The following is a 17,542-nucleotide window of genomic DNA, read 5'->3' on the forward strand; positions in this document are numbered from 1 at the left end:
AATGAGAGGATTTGGTTTCCGCAGAGGCTCGAGGCCGGTCCCTGCCTTAAGTGTTGACTTCTGACATTTCCTTCTTGTTCTCTCCTTCCCCGGGGATCACCAGTCTGGTCATTCTGTAATCATAATTCCTCAGCCTCCCGTTGGGCCCGGTGTTCCATTAAATAAGGATTTTCTCATCTGGGGTCACCCGTTTCCTCTCTGACCCTTAGCCGTTATAGTTCTTGGAATAAAAATGCCCGGTTTTGTTGGTCTTCAAATCTTCATCAACCGTTTAATCGAGCAGTGGTATTTATTGAGTGCTAACTCTGAGCAGTTTTCTCTGTTTTGGACTCGTAGTCAGGAGGTCTAATTCTCTGGGAAAGACACTAATGCTAGGGAAGTTCAGGGAGAAAGTGGAGGGAGGCAGACCAGCAGCTAGACGGATGGAGACCATAACGGCGATAACCGAAGAACCATTAGAAAGGTTGCGGAATATGGCGGAGGACAGGTCGTTCTGGAGAAAGTAGAGTCTCTATGAATCGGAAACGACTCAACGGCACTTAATAATAATAATAATAATAATAACAACTGTGTGCAGAGCACTGTACTGTGGAGATGCAAACCCCGTTCTCCCTCCCACTCAAGACTGTGAGCGCCAGGGAGGACAGGGACTGGATCAGTTGGTTGACTGTATTTACCGAGGGCTTACTGTGTGCAGAGCTCTGTACTAAACGCTTAAATGTCCTACCTGACTATCTTGACTCTACCGCAACACGTATTACACTTCCTGACACAGAATAAGTACTTGCAAATACCGTGAGTCTTGCTATCATTATTATTATGGTTATTATTATTATTAAAATTATGTGCTTGGGAAAACCCAACAGAGTTGGTAGCCACAATCCCTACCCACAAGGAACTACAAATATGAAATCAGTCATGGCTAGAGGAAATAATTTCATGTCTGTCTGTCTCCTGTGGATTATGAACTTCTTATAGTGCTTACAGCGTGCAGAGCATTTGGGGAGAGTACACTACGTCAGAATTAGCAGATATGTTCACTGCCCTTAATAAGTTAACGTTCTAGAGGATAACCTCTACCAACTCGAAGAAAAATGATGATGATGGTGTTGGTTAAGTGTTCACTATGGGTGGAGCACTGTTCTAAGCGCTGGGATGGATAAAAGCTATTCAGGTTGGGCACAGTCCCCGTCTCACGTAGGATCGTAGTGTTAATCCCCATTTTACGGATGAGATAACTGAGGCACAGATAAGTTAAGTGACTTGCCCAAGGTCACGCAGCAGACAAGTGGCAGAACCGGAATTCTCATGCCCGTGCTTTATAATGATAATAATCGTTCGTTCATTCAATAGTATTTATTGAGCGCTTACTATGTGCAGAGCACTGTACTAAGCGCTTGGAATGGACAAATCGGCAACAGATAGAGACAGTCCCTGCCCTTCGACGGCCTTACGGTCTAATCGGGGGAGACGGACAGACGAGAACGATGGCGATAAGTAGAATCAGTGGTATTAAGCGCTTACGATGCGCCAAGCACTCTTCTAAGCGCTGGGCACTGTTCCAGTAGGCCATTCTGTTTCCATGCTGGTCTATGGTATAGTACTTTCCCAAGCACCTAGTACAGTTCTGTGCACAAAGTAAGTGCTCCCTCAGTGTGATGGAGTAATTGAAGATTGCCCAAAATCTCTAAATTGTTCTTCAAACGCCAACCTCAACTAATGGTTCCTGCCTCTCCCGGGATAAAAGCACAAGTGTAATCCTTCCTAGTTGGCTCTGACCCAGGTTCCTCAACCAGCACTCTTAATCAACAGCAACGAGTATTGACACATGTTTGTTGATGTGCTCTTTGTCTGTAGATGAGGAATAAAAATCAGTCCTTCCCTATTACGAGACGGTGGGAAAGAGAAACCCGCCTCGTTTTTCTCATCTCTAGCTCTTTCCAAGCTTTGATCAATGGGAAGTAAGTGCTTCCCTTTCCTGTGGGCACTAGACATTTTAACAGTGATTGGGAGGGCCGGGATAGCTTTTACTCAAAGCTTTGACGGAAGACATTGATTTTTACTTGTCTTCGACGTTCTAAAAAGGGTAACATGGATTTTGGAAATGAAAGAAACAACCGTCCCTGCCAGATTGTAAGATCCTCAAGGGAAGGGCTCGTGTCTACTCACCGTATAGCACTCTCCCAGGCTCAGTACACTCCCAGTACCATGGTCTGCACACAGCAAATGCTCGATCAGTAGTACTGATTGATTTTTTTTATGGCATTTAAGTGCCTACCGTGGGTCCAACACTGTTCTAATCACTGGGGTAGATTCAAGGTCGATGCATTGTATCTGCTTCCTTGGTTGGACTGTAAGTTTGGGGGGGGGGGGGCAAGGAGTCTACTATATTGTCTTCTCCCAGGAGGTGATCTAGTGTTGTGCACACAGTAGACTGGCAGCTCCTTGAGGACAGGGATCATGTCTGCTAACTCTACTGTCTTCTCCACGGTTCTTAGCACAGCATTCTGCCCTTGGTGCCCACTTGGAAGCCATGCCGAGTGGAAAGAGCGCGGGCTTGGGAGTCATAGGTCATGGGTTCTAATCTTGGCTCTGCCACCTGTCAGCTGTGTGACTTTGGGCAAGTCACTTCACTTCTCTGTGCCTGAGTTCCCTCATCTGTAAAATGGGGATTAAGACCGTGGGCCCCACGAGGGACGACCTGATTACCGGGTATCTTCCCCAGAACCCCACAACTTAGAACAGTGGTTGGCACCTAGTAAGCGCCTAACAAATACCATCATTATTACTGTTATGTCTCTGACAGAGTGAATTACTCAAGAGCAGTGTTCCAATCTACCAATGCTATTGTTCCTTCCCAAGTGTTTAGCCCGGGGCTCCGCACCCAGAAGCCGCTCAATACATTCCTTTGAAGACTTGGGTTTTGCCAGGATTCTCCTAACAGAAGGCAGAACTGAAGAACTGTCATCTGGTTAGTCATTTTCAGCCTCACACAGATTGCTTTTCGGAGGGCCGAATTTATCACCGAACCAAGAATGGGACACAGTTGAAGAGCGATTGACACCCCGGAGGTGTGATTTTTTTCCCTTCTGGGCTGCCGAGGAGTGAAATACCAGTGAGTCATTTTGTCTGGTCCTCCAGGTCGCTCACCCTTACAGGGAAAACTTCAGAGACGAATGGAGATCAGTCAATCAGTCACATTTACTGAGCGCCTTCTCTGTACTAAGCGCTGGGAGAAATACATTGCAACAGAGTCGGTAGGCCCTGTTCGGTTGTATCTACCCCAGAACTTATTATAATGCCTGGCACGTAGCGAACGCCTAGCAAATATCATTAAAAAACAAACACAGACTGGTAGGTAAGGGAGAAGGGCGGACAGGGACCTGGTCTCGTGAACTGGATATGATCGGGGGCTATGGTATTATTCAAGCACTTACTCTGCGCTAAGCACTGGGGTCGATGCCATGTGATCAGATTAGATAAGGTCCCTTTCCCACATTGCGTGCAACCTGAGGGGATGTAGACGATAACCCTCTTCCTCCCTACTCCGTTCAAGGTAATTAATAATTGTAGTACCTTTTCAGCTTTTGCTATGTGTCGAATACTTTACTAAGGTCTGGGGTGGATACAAGGTAATTAGAGAAGCAGCGTAGCTCAGCGGAAAGAGCCCGGGCCTGGGGGTCGGAGGTCATGGGTTCGAATCCCGGCTCTGCCACTTGTAGCTGTGTGACTGTGGGCAAGTCACTTCACTTCTCTATGCCTCAGTTACCTCGTCTGTAAAATGGGGATTCGCTGTGAGCCTCACGTGGGACAGCCTGATCACCCTGTATCTACCCCAGTGCTTAGAACCGTGCTCGGCACATAGTAAGCGCTTAACAGATACCAACATTATTAAGTGGGACACAGTCCCTGTCCAACCAGGGGCTCAGAGCCCAGCCATCCAAGCAGAATGACTCTACCCTTGCCCAGACAATCGGGAGGGTGTTTTGTATTGCGCTGGAAGAATTCTAAGGGTCTCAGTATTTCAAAATACAGTTTCATATTAGGTTTGTAAAATCCTCTTCTGCTGCTTTTCACTTCAACTCAGACAGCCTTAGACTTAAACCTTTAGAGGTATGGCGAGCGGCAGTCGTGACGTTTCTAGGTTCACTCCCCAGTTTGGATTTACCACGCCTCGATTTCAATGATTATGACACTTGGATTTGGGCTTTCCCACCCCTCAGTTGGGGTTTTACAGCACCTCTGTTCACTGCGAGACATTTTGATTTCTGCTCTAAACGACACCTCGGTGTTGAGTACGTAAGAGCTTAAGTTTCGGCTTTACATCAACCCATCTCGCCTTTACAACGCCCTGGTCTCGGCTTTAAAACACCCAGATCTCTGCTTGACAACACCTAAGTTTGGGCTTTACAACATCGCGGTTTGGGCTTTACAGCACCTCGGTTTCATAGTCTAGTGGATGGAGTTTCTGTCCAGCAGTCAGAAAGTCCTGGGTTCTTATCCCAGCGGTGCCACTTGTCAGATGTGAGACCTTGGGAAAGTCACTTAACTTCTCTGGGCCTCTCTTCCCTCATCTGTAAAATGGGGATTAAGACTGTGAGCCCCACGTGGGACCTGGATTGTTGTCCAACCTGATTTGCTTGTGTGCATCACACAATAATAATAATAATAATGTTGGTATCTGTTAAGCGTTTACTATGTGCAGAGCACTTTTCTAAGCGCTGGGGTAGACACAGGGGAATCAGGTTGTCCCACGTGGGGCTCCCAGTCTTAATCCCCATTTTACAGATGAGGTAACTGAGGCACAGAGAAGTTAAGTGACTTGCCCACAGTCACACAGTTAACAAGTTCATTCATTCATTCAATAGTATTTATTGAGCGCCTACTATGTGCAGAGCACTGTACTAAGCGCTTGGGATGAACCAGTCGGCAACAGATAGAGACAGTCCCTGGCAGAGCTGGGATTCAAACTCATGACCTCTGACTCCACAGCCCATGCTCTTTCCACTGAGCCACGCTGCTTCTCTAACACAACTTAGTACAGTGCATGGCACATAGCAAGCACTTAACAAATACCACAATTATGATCATGATTCACAACACTTTGATTTCAGCTTTACGCACTTGCGTTTCAGCTTTACAGTCCCTCAGTTTTGACTGCGTGATACTTCACTTTCAGCTTTACAAAACCCCATCTCGGATTGCAGTCACCTCGGTTCGCTAACTGGGAGACTAGATGTCCAATGGGAAGGGTTGGTAGACATGGATAGATGAACGGGTTTTTTTTTTTTAATGGTATTTGTTATGCACTTACGAAGTTTACTTACTAAGCTGTTTTAAGCACTGGGGTAGTTACAAGTTTATCAGTTTGAACACAGCCTCTGCCCCTCGTGGGGATCACAGTCACATCGGAGGAGGAGGATTTAATACCCATTTTACGGATGAGTCACAGACAAGCGAGGTGAGTTTTCCAAGGTCCCACAGCAAGAAACTGGCAGAGCCGGGATTAGAACACAGGTCCTCTGACTCCCAGACCCGGGCTCTTTCCGCTGGGCTCTTTTACGGCACAGTGGGGTGGGTGGGAATGAGGGAGAGAGTTTAAGGCGGTGGGGGGCTGTCTTGGGAGTTGAAGAAGTAGCGTAGATAGGGGAAGAGATGGTCACCTGATCACCTGGAGGAATCAGTAACCGGGGAGGGTCTAGAGTGATGAAATCAAGTGATGAAATCAAGTGCCTCCACATTCCCGAAACCTAGCTACTAGCCTAATGGAAAGAGGACGGGCCTGTACATCAGAGGACCTGGGTTCTAATCCCCCTCCGTCACTTGCCTTTCAGTCATCATGATGATGATGGTATTTGTTAAGCACTTAATATGTGCCAAGCACTGTTTTAAGCGCTGAGCACCGTGTCAGTGTGTGCCGTCAGTCCGTCGCTTTCATTGATAGGCCTACCGTGTGCACAGCATTGTCCTAAGTTCTTGGAAGAGTACATAACGGACACATTCCCTGCCCACAACGAGCTCACGGTCTAGAGGGGGACATAGACATTAGCAGAAATAAGTGACATACGGTTTTGTACGTAAGTGCTATGGACCTGGGAGGGGAGGGTGAATAAAGGGAATTATTACGGTAGGCCCGTCAGACGGCAGGGATCGTCTCTATCTGTTGCCGACTTGTTCATTCCAAGCGCTTAGTACAGTGTTCTGCACATAGTAAGCGCTCAGTAAATACTATTGAATGAATTGAATGAATACAGGGAGCGAGTCAAGGGGACAGAGAAAGGGGCGAAGAAGAGGAAAGGAGGGCTTAGTCAGGGAAGGCCTCTTGGAGGAGATGGGCCTTCACAAAGGGTTTTTAGGAGAGGAGAGTCAGTGTCTGTCGGATATGAAGAGGGAAAGGGCTCCAGCCCGGCGGCAAGAGGTGGGTAAGAGATCAAGGTACGGTGAGAACGCTTGATGAGTATTGGCTTGGCTGGAGTAGGAGAGTCAAAGCTCATTGTGTCCAAGGATCATACCTAAAAACTCTTTTGCTTTTTATTTTCCCCGGCTCTTAGCATAGTGCTCTGCACTCGGTGAACGTTCAGTAAATGCCACTGATAGATTTAAAATTAGTTCCACTCTACCGTGGAATTCAAGACCTATTTTTTGGCAACTCTTTTGGTCATTACTCCAAAAATGGACCGGGAAATGATTGTTTTCTTGGAACCGCGGGAGGGTTTGAAAAAGAAAGTCAACACTTTGTGCGTGCGTGCGGTGGTGGTGAGGGGATGGGTTGATAGGTCAATGGCAGAGGTCATACTGCTAATTTTTACATTAACTCTGAATCAACCTATTTTATCCCCACACTATTTCCATTTCTAGGTTCTATCCATTTCAATATCCATTCCATTATCCTCAATAGCGGAGGCTGGGCATAATTCAATTGAATGGACTCCCAGGGGAAGTTATAGATTACTTACTTGTTATTATATATTCTGACTGGTTCCTTTGTGATTCATGAGTTTCTTGAAGTGTCTCATAAATTACTCGTTTTAAGAAATGTGAAACAAATATCATGCTCCATAAATATTATCTTCTAGGGAGTCTTATTCTTCCGACTCTGACAACAAAACCACGTCTTCCTCAAGTGGCATGTTGCTACCAATAGAAAGACAATCTTACGATCTATTTACAAATGTAATAAAAGAAAGGAGCCTGGGAGAAATTCCAACAAATGTTACTATCTCATCTCACTTAAAGGGAGGCTTTGATATGTTCAAGTAAATGACCGTGTTTATAAATGAAATGATAGGCTCCTCCCAGAACTCTGACTGTGCGTTACTACACTGTGTGTTTTCCAAAAGAAAAGCTGGGTGGTGGTAATATAATCTGATTTATGTAATTATAACGTCTTTTTCACCCTCCTCTCCCTCTCTTCCCTCCTGCCAGTTACTCTCTTTCCCATGTGTGCACACATTCATATATGAGATATTTCTCACCTTCCTATCCTTCTCTTCCTCTCCATGTCACTCAGCATCTCTCTCTCTCCCTCTATTTCTCTCCCTTTCTCTTCCCCTCCACTCCCTCCCATGTGCATTCATTCGTTCACTCGTCAGTCGTACTTATTGAGCACTCACTGTGTGCAAAGCACTGTAGTAACCGCTTGGGCGAGTACAGTATACCAACAAACACACACATTCCTGCCTACAGTGAGTTCACATTTTAGACGGGGAGACAGACATTAATATCAACCAATCAATCAATACATTTCTGATATATATACAGATATATACATATGTGCTGTGGGGATGGGAAGGAGGATGAATGAGGACCAAGTAAGAGTGGCTCAGATGGGAGTGGGAGGAGCGGAGAGGAGGGCTTAGGGAAGGTTTCATGTAGGAGATGTACCTTCAGAAAGGTTTTGAACACAAACACAGACACACACATTCATATATTCACATAGAATTAGCATGGTCTACTGGAAAAAGCACGGGGCTGAGAATCACAGTATGTGAGTTCAAATCCCAGCTCCACCACTTTTCCCTCGTCAGACCTTGGGAAAATCACTTCTCTTCTTCTTTGTGCCTCAGTTCCCTCATCTGCGAGATGGGGGTTCAATACCTATTCTCCATCCTTTTTAGAACGTGAGCCCCGTGTGGGACCTGGCTTACAATTTTCCCGAGCTCTTAGTATACTGTTTGGCACGTAGTAAGTGCTTAACATATATCACAGTTATTCACACTTATAGCCAAAACCCTAAACCCTTCCTTGCCCCAGATCAATATCATTTTGGGGACCAAACATTCCAGTTTGTCACCGATTTAGTCAAGTTGAAAAACATCAATACTACTTGGGAAATATTAATGATGCAATCATTATCTTTGCTCATAGGGCCTCTGTTTGGATTTATTAAATATGCATTATTAATCTAAATTACGTTGTGTTCAAATAGAAGTACCCAGGAAGCATTCGAGTTCTCTAATGACTCTGGTCTTGGTCTGTAATATCTGATCAATAATTAATTACAAAGTTGTTGACCCAGTAGGCATGAGTTGCTTGTCTTCTACATATCAGAGAAGCAGAGCACACCGAAGTGCCTTGGAATATAAAAACAATGGACTCATACCGGGTCTTAGCATCAGGGGACGCAGTTATTGGATTGGATTCAAAATCCCTCCTATTGAAGGCAGTGCATTGAATTCGGGTGACGAATTAACCGAATACCTATTGGGTTAACGGATTAACCGAATACATAAACGAAGCCAAGGGCCTAAGACCCATTTTACAGGTGTTCATAGTGCTCTCTGTCCAAGCCCTCCATGCAGATAATGTGTAATAACTCGTGCGTAAAGATGTTTCATCACATCATCACTGTCTTCAGCTGGACTGGAAGCTCCTTGTGGGCAGAGAACGTGTCCACCAAGTAGGTTGCATTGGACTCTCCCAAGACACTAGTGCAGTGCTCTGAACATAGTGAGTGCTTAATGAAGACGATTGATTAATTGATTCCACATGCAGCAGATTGCAGGCTCCTTTAGGGGAGAGATGGTGTCTCACGTTTCCTGGCTGGTTCCAGGCACGCAGGACACTGCCGTGCAGAAGCGAGATGAGAAAATACCACCGAATGAGCATCCCACCCCTCTGTTTATGTCCCCAGGGATAGGGTGGGAAATCCACCCAGCCCTCCCTCCTTTCCTGGTGCCTGGGCCCTCACCAGCCTGGCTACGGGGACAGATTCCGTCACCACTGATATTAGCGGTTGGTTTTTCGATTTGTTTTGGGGGGGGGTATTTTTGGTACTCGTTAAGCGCTTACTCTGTGACACACAACTGTTCTGAGCGCTGGGGTACGTACAGGTTGATTAAGGTCGGACATAATCCCTATCGCACGTAGGGTTCAAAGTCTCATTAAGAGGAAGAATAGGAATTGCATCCCCATTTTACACTGGAAATAACTCAGGCTCAGAGAAGTAAAGTGACTTGCCCAAGATCACAAGGCAAGCAGTTGGTAGATCCAGGATTTGAATCCAGGTCCTCTGACTCCCAGGCTCCTGCTCTATCTACCAGGCCCGAGGTTCTCGGGGAGGATTCCTTGCCTGTGGATGCCAGAGCTGGGGGTTGCTGACGGGAGCAGAGGATCTGAATAGTGGAGACGATGCCGGAGAGGGACAACTTGGTACGGTCTTTACAGACTCTCTGGAGTACCTGGAGGCCTCATTGCTTATCGGAAGTGCTTAGGACAGTGCTTTGCACACGCTCAATCCCACCGACTGCTCTCCAGCAGTGCCTCAGACGAGAGGTGCCAAGGCCTCCGAGTGCCCACACGGGCTTAGTGGATAGAGGCCAGGCTTAGGAGTCAGAAGGACCTGAGTTCTAATTCTAGCTCCACCACTTGTTTGCTCTATGACCTTGGGCAAGTCACTTCATTTCTCTGGGCCTTAGTTACCTCATCTGTCAAATGGGGATTAGGAGTGTGAGCTCCATGTGGGGCAGGGACTGTAGATTAACTTGTATCTACCTCGGGGTTTAGAGCAGTTTTGGGCACATAGTAAACAGTTAGAAAATATAATTAATATCATTCTTATCATTGTCATCATTCATCTTATTATTAATATTATCCCCGTGATCCCCAGGTGGCCGGCGGTGAAACGACCGACCTGAAGCCGCTACACGAGATGGATGGGTCAAAGCATCTAGTCCAGTGCTCTGCGCAAGGTAAACACATAATGAATGCCACTGACTGGTTGTGTGGACTCAGGAAGCATCGAATCGCTGTGTGCAAAGCTATTGGGATGGACAGTTCTTTCCTTGCATGCATAGATATCTCGATGTTGAATTATTTAAGTTCATAATCATTAGTTATCAATTGTTAATATTTAGCAAGCTTCTCAAAGAGAAGAGGCGTGGGTTAGTGGAAAGAGCACGAGCTTGGGAGACAGAGGTTGTGGGTTCTTATCCCACCTCAGCTGTGTGACTTGGGGCGAGTCATTTAACTCCTCTGTGCCTCAGTGACCTCATCTGTGAAATGGGGATGAAAACAGTGAGCCCCACGTGGGACAGCTTGATTACCTGGTGCACACCCCAGTGCTTAGAACAGTGCTGGGCACATAGTAAGCCCTTAACAAATAACATCATCATCATTATTACTATCACTGTTATAGTTGACTGTGAGTACACTATTCAAAGTGATAGGGAGAGTGCAATAAGATTGGCATCGATCCTTCCCCCAAGGAGCTTATAGTTTAATTGGAGAAACAGTTATTGGTGTCGATCTTTAATGCTACTAGTTCATTAATGACTGACATAATGAAGGTTTGATGTGATTTTTTTATGGTATTTGTTAAACGCTTACTGTGTATCAGGCACTGTTTGAAGCGCTGGAGTAGAGCCAAGGTAATCGAGTTAATCACAGTGCACGTCCCGTACGGAGCTCACAGTTTTCTGTTTTGTAGATGAGGTAACCGAGGCGCAGAGAAATGAAGTGATTTGCCCAAAATCACAGCGGCCAAATGGCGGGGGCCAGGATTAGAATCTTCTGACTCCTACATCCGGGCTCTAGCCACTAGGCCATGCTGCTTCCCCAAATTATTTTATAGTGTTCATTTTGCATTTATCACTTCAAAGATATTTATGTCGTTTGGGTTGATTCTTTTTGATCTCCCAGAATGCATTAATATGCTTCATGTTGTTTCTTAGCTGATGGTATTTGTTAAGCGCTTAATAAGTGCTAAGCAGTAAGTCACTTCATTTCTCTGGGCCTTAGTTACCTCATCTGTCAAATGGGGATTAAGCGTGTGAGCTCCATGGGGGGCAGGGACTGTAGATTAACTTGTATCTACCTCAGTGTTTAGAACAGTTTTTGGCACATAGTAAACAGTTAGAAAATATTATTAATATCATTCTTATCATACTATATGTATACTATTTACCAAGTATACTAAGCACCCTACTGTACTATACTCCCTAAGCAGAGGAGAAGCAGTCTCTGTCTAACGTGCAATTTCCATCTAAGGAGAGAGAGGACAGGTATTGAATCCCATTGTACAGATGAGGAAACGAAGGCCCAGGAAAGTGAAGTGAGCTGGCCCAGAACGCACAGCGGGAAGTAGCCGAGCCAGAATTGAAATCCAGGTCCCCCGACTTGCAGGTCCCTGTTTTTTTCCACCAGGGCACTGTTTCTGGAAAAAAAAAAAATTACAGTTTGTTTCATACTCTTTTGCTTGACAGTCTATTTCCATAGAACTGATTCACTATTCCTACGGAGAAGTTTTGTTACCGAGATAGAAAGAGAAAATGACAGGGAATCAAAGAAAATAGGGGCAGAAAAATGCACCCAAGCTCAGAGAGGTACCATCAGAGCGACACAGGGAGATACGGAATCAGCAACACATGGACAAAGAGAGATGGGGAGAGGGGGAGAGATGCCAACAGATTGATCATCGGAAAGATGCTCACAACATGGTGTGGAGAACCCATAACTGATTCGCTCAGGTGCCTATCAGACTTTTTTAAAAATTGGTATCTGTTAAGCACTTAGCATGTGCCGATTACTGCTTTAAGCACTGGGGTAGATGCAAGTCAATCCAGTCTGATCAGTCCCCTTTCGTATGGGGCTCAAAGTCTCAGTAGGAGGGAGGGAGGGTAGGGAAGCAGCATGGCTTAGAGGAAAGAGCCCAGGCTAGGGAGTCAGAAGACCTGGATTTTTAATCCCGGATCTGCCACTTATCTGCTCTGTGACCTGGGGAAAGTTAGTTAGCTTCTCTGCGCCTCAGTTTCCACAACTATGAAATAGGAATTAAAATCCTACTCCCTCCCACTTGAGAGTGGGAGCCCCATATGATTCGGGGCCTGTGTCCAATCTGATTATCGTGTATCTACCCCAGCACACAGTACAGTGCTTAGCACGTAATAACAACTACTGCTGCTAGTATTATTATTATTATCCCTGATAATGGTTCTTCAATCCGTATCTTTACCCTTGAGCAAACTGCGGCCAGGAGAAGTTCGGTGACCTGCCCAAGGTCACACAGCAGATAAGTGGCAGAGCCTGGATTAGAACCCATGTCCTCTGACTCGCAGGTACCAGTCTTACTGGGAATATCCGGTATGTAGGGCCATGGGGTTCTTTTTGTTTTCTTTTTTTCCTATGGTATAGAGAACCAATTCTAGGTCTGATAGTCCAGAGCAAAATGGATTCACATTCACCAGATGGTGATAGTTAAAGAGATCCAAACACCAACGTGTTGTTCGTTTTCCCTAAGTTTCGTGAGCCGGAATGAACCGAGTTACTTTCTAGGACTCTTGCAAGACTTCCTATTTTTTTTTATGTGTGAATAGCTAGGAAAATATACTCGACTTCATACTCTCAGCGGCATTAGTTATTCCTATTACAATCAGCGATCTATTCATCCTTTCTGAGCCTATCATTTGAAATTGAGGATCCTGAATATTAGAGCGATGAATATTGCAATGGGTAAGATTGGTTGTATTGGATAGGGGCTGCGGAATGAGGAGCAACTGTTAGAGCTCCTGAAGATCTTTGCCGAATTAGAAAATCTGAGGAAAAGCAGAATTGGACCAAAGCTCAGAGGAGAATTGCCCGTATTGTCACTTGGGAAATATGAAACAAAAGGCAGCCGAACCTGAGAGGAAAGAATAAATCGCACGTGTCTCACAGGTGAAGAGAGAGAGATGTTTTGGATTCCGCATGAAGCCTCGGGCTCCAAGTTACCTGATGGAGCAACTCTGAATTAGCCCTCAGAGGGAGCGTGATGGAGGTGAGGGGGTTCGCCTGAAACTTGCCGCAGATATTCTGCCTTTAACCACCTCCTTTCACCTATCTGTCAATCTTCCTCACTGTCCATCATCTTCCTCGTTACAGAGCCACCTCCTCCGGGAGGTCTTCCACAACTCAGAAGACTTAGTTCCGCACTTAGTTCTCCCACTTCCCTGTCCCTGTCCTCCCAGCAATCGCTATACCATCTGTGAGTTTATCACTTCCTATATACTTATTTATTCATTTTTATTTGCTTTTTCTCCCCCATTCGGCTCTCTCTTTTGCCTCTTTTTCTCTGACTCCTCCAAATGAAAGTAAACGTTGTGAGGGCCGGGTGGTGTCAATCAGTCAGTTGTATTTATTGAACGCTTACCGTGGTGAGAGCCCTGTAATGAGCGTTTGGGAGAGTAAATTCAAGAAAGTTGGTTGACATAATCCCTGCCCCCAAGGAGCTTAATTACTAGAGGGATTTACTTTGATTAGACTCAAGCGCTTAATGCATGGCTGTGCATAATAGCTGCTCAAACAGTGAGGAGGAGGATGGAGGATGATGATGGCGGGGTTAATGTTGAGGAGAATGGGGATGACGATGGTCACCACTTTGAGGGTGAGGAGGAGGAAGGTCGTGACAGACGGATTCTATTGGGTTTGAAGAAGTCGGAGTCCAGACCTGATGGAGAAGCAGCTTGCTCTCTGGACCAGGTGGTGGAGAATGGGGTTTGTGGATAGACACTCAGAGAGGTTTTCCCTGCTGAACCACAGGCACCTTTGATTGTACGCCCCAGAGGTCACAAGGTCCGTGTTCCCAAAGCGCCTGTCACCGACGTGGCATGATGGAGAAGCCGGGGGTGTTCGGGTGTGGCGGGATAGGGCACGAGGGGCCAGGTCAGAAGGCATGAGGAGGGGTGATTTCCTGCCAATAACAAGTTGGTCCTGGCCCAGCCAGGCCGGGTCCTAAAAATCCCTTCTAATTCTACTTCCGTTTTCAGGGCCACATTTCCCAGAATCTCTTGGGAATATGAACCTACTGGCGGGAATATGAGTTTAACCATGGGAGAACTCGGTCAGTTGACGTACCACCATTCTCCCCATCTTCAGTGTCCTCCTGAAATCCTGTCTACTTGAAGATAGTCAGCTTGACTGCCTCATCGCTCATCTCCTCACCCTGATCTCCCTACCTTCTGTATCACCTATGAACTTGGGTTTGAACCCCCTAAAATTTCGATGCCCATCGAGGGGCGGAATTGTGATAATTCCCGACTGGGTATCTGCCACTGCTGTTGTGGTTGGAGAAACAGCATGGCCTAATGGATAGAGCACTGGTCTGGGAGTAGGAAAGACCTGGGTTCTAATCGCAGCTCCGCTACTTGACTCTTCTGTGACCTTGGGCAAGTCATTTCAGTCAATCAATCAATTGAATTTAAGTACTGTCCCCAGAATACTAAGCGCTTGGGAGAGTACAGCCCAACAATATAACAGAAACATTCCCTGATCACTTCTCCGGACTCGAGTTACCTCATCTATAAAATGTGAGCCCCATGTGGGACGTGAACCGCGTCCAGCTCGATTAGCTTGTATCCACCCCAACACTTAGTACAGAGCCTGGCACATAATGAGCACTTAACAAACACCATAAAAGAAAATGCAGGAACTCAAATGGAGCTATTCTGTCTTTCTCCCTCAAATTAGGAATCCCTCCACCTACGCCCGCCACAAAGTGGATCGCTCCACATCTCTGCTTGGAGAAGAACCCTGAACGTCTATTCTAGTGCTCGGTACAGTGCCTGACACATAGTAGATATTGAACAGATACCATTTAGAACAAACAAACAAATTAAAAAAACCCAGTCTGGATTGGAATTGCTAACCTGTGGATGGAACCGAGGACAGGGAAGATTCAAGAAAGCCAAATGTTACTCCTAACAAGCAACTGCAGCCGTCACCTGAGAATGACAGGGTGGTTTTTTTTTGCTTTTGTTTTTTCTGGTATTGATAAGTTCTCACTGTCAAGAGCTGTTCTGGGCACTGAGGTAAATACAAATAAATCAGTTTGGACAGATTAAACTGTCCCGCACAGGAATTACAGCCCAAATAAGAGGAACGACAGGTATTGAATCTCCATTCTGCAGTTGAGGAAACTGAGGCACAGAGAAGTTAAGTGGCTTGCCCAGAGTCACAGAGCAGGCAAGTGCTGGAATGGAGATTAGAGCCCAGGTCCTCTGATTCCCAGGCCCGTAGTTTATCCCCTAGACCACGCAGTTTCCCTATTTGCTATTGTTTGAATGAGATGTTCATCCCCTTGATTCTATTTATTGCTATTGTTTTTGTCTGCCCGTCTCCCCAGATTAGACTGTAAACCCGTCAAAGGGCAGGGACTGTCTCTATCTGTTACCGATTTGTACATTCCAAGTGCTCGGTACGGTGCTCTACACATAGTAAGCGCTCAATAGATACTATTGAACGAATGAATTAAATTATTTTTTTTTAAAAAAAGAAACCTAAAAGATAGAAGAGATCGTCAAAAAACATCGTAGTAGTAATAATATAGTATTTGCTGAGCTCCTATTGAGTGCAAGGCACTGTACTGAGCACTTGGGGAAGTATAGCAAAAACCTGTTCTTTGCCACAGCGAGCTCACTTAGCCAAACTGTTGTTAGATTTTCTATAGCACATTGACGGGCAACCCAAATTATTATTTTCTTGAAAATTTTGGATTCTTTTATGTCTATTTTTAAAACAGCCAACAGGATGGCAGGCTCCTTGTAGAAGAAGGATGTCGTTCGAACGGTCGGTTTTACGCTCAGCACGGCGCTTACCGCATTGTAAGCGCTCAGTAAATACCATCACTCCCTCCAGGCCTGGCACGGCGTATCAGTCCTTGGCACGAAGATTGGAACGGAATGATGGATGGGCGATTTAACAGTTTATTCTTCTGTATTAAACTCGCAGAAGCACATTAACCACGGCTTGGTTTTGAACGACGTGCGTGTATCGAAAGAGACGCGTCTGCTGCCGGAGGGAAGAGGAGAGGTTTGGCTTGCAGACGATGGCTCTCCGGTACCAGTCGGGCCAGCGACGATCAATGCGTTTAGGAAGCTGTCTCTGCTGTAAAGGAAAGGAAAAAGACCCCTTCGGTTCCTTGAGGGCAGGGAGTGGGTTTCCGTGTGCTTGTTGTCCTTTACCAAGCTCTGTGTTTTGCAGTCAGGTGCTCAGCAGATGTTATCGTTACCCTTATTATTATTAACAAGGATAATAGCTGCGCTGTTTAAATGCTTAGTAAGCATTATGTCCCGTACTACGCACCCGATTTGCTGAAATACAATCAGACCCGATACAGTCCTTGTCTCGCCCGGGCCTCACAATCTAAGGGGGAGGGAGGACACGTGGTTCCAAATGAGGAAACTGAGGCACAGAAACAGCGACCTGCTTCGGCAGCGCGGCTTAGTGGAAGGAACACGGGCTTGGGAGTCGGAGGATGTGGGTTCTAATGCCGCCTCCGCCACTCGTCTGCTGGGTGACCTAGGTCGAGTCGCTTAACTTCTCGGTGCCTCAGTTACCTCATCTGTAAAATGGGGGTTAAAAGTGTGAGCCCCACGTGGGACGACCTGATTACCCCGTATCTACCCCAGTGCTTAGAATAGTGCGTGGCGCATAGTGAGTGCTTAAAAACTACCATTATTATCATTATCCTTTAGCTCACCCAGCAGGAAAGTGGCAGATAGTCCTCGAGGACCCATTTCTCCAGACCTTGGGAGATAATAGTCGAAGGGTTTATTTAGCACTTATTTTGTGCCCAGCACTTTACTGAGCCCCGGTGTAAACACAAGATAATCAGGTCAGACACAGTCCCTGTCCCACATGGGGCTCCCTGTTTAAGAGCAAGGGAGAATGTGTATTGAACCCTATTTGAACTCTTACTACAATCCAGCCCTCACACTTTGCCCTCCTGGGGCCAACCTACTCTCCGACCCTCTTTCTCCCCCGTGTTGCAGCCGATACCTTGCCCACTTCCTCCCTCTGGCTTGAAACTCCCACTCAATTCATATCCAAAAGATCACCGCTCTCCCCACCTTCAGAGCCCCCCGCCTTCATATCCACCAGACCACGGCTCTCCCCACCTTCGAAGCCCTCCTCAAATCACATCTCCTCCAAGACGCCTTCCATGACAGAGCCCTCATTTCTTCCATTTGCCCTTTTTTTCCCGTGGATCCGTCTATTCTTGGATCCGTATCCCTTAAGATATTCATTCCATCCCTTTATCCCACGGCACTTATGCGCCCGTCTTTATACT

This window comes from Ornithorhynchus anatinus, chromosome 6 (assembly GCF_004115215.2).
Source record: "Ornithorhynchus anatinus isolate Pmale09 chromosome 6, mOrnAna1.pri.v4, whole genome shotgun sequence".
Lineage (NCBI taxonomy): Eukaryota > Metazoa > Chordata > Mammalia > Monotremata > Ornithorhynchidae > Ornithorhynchus > Ornithorhynchus anatinus.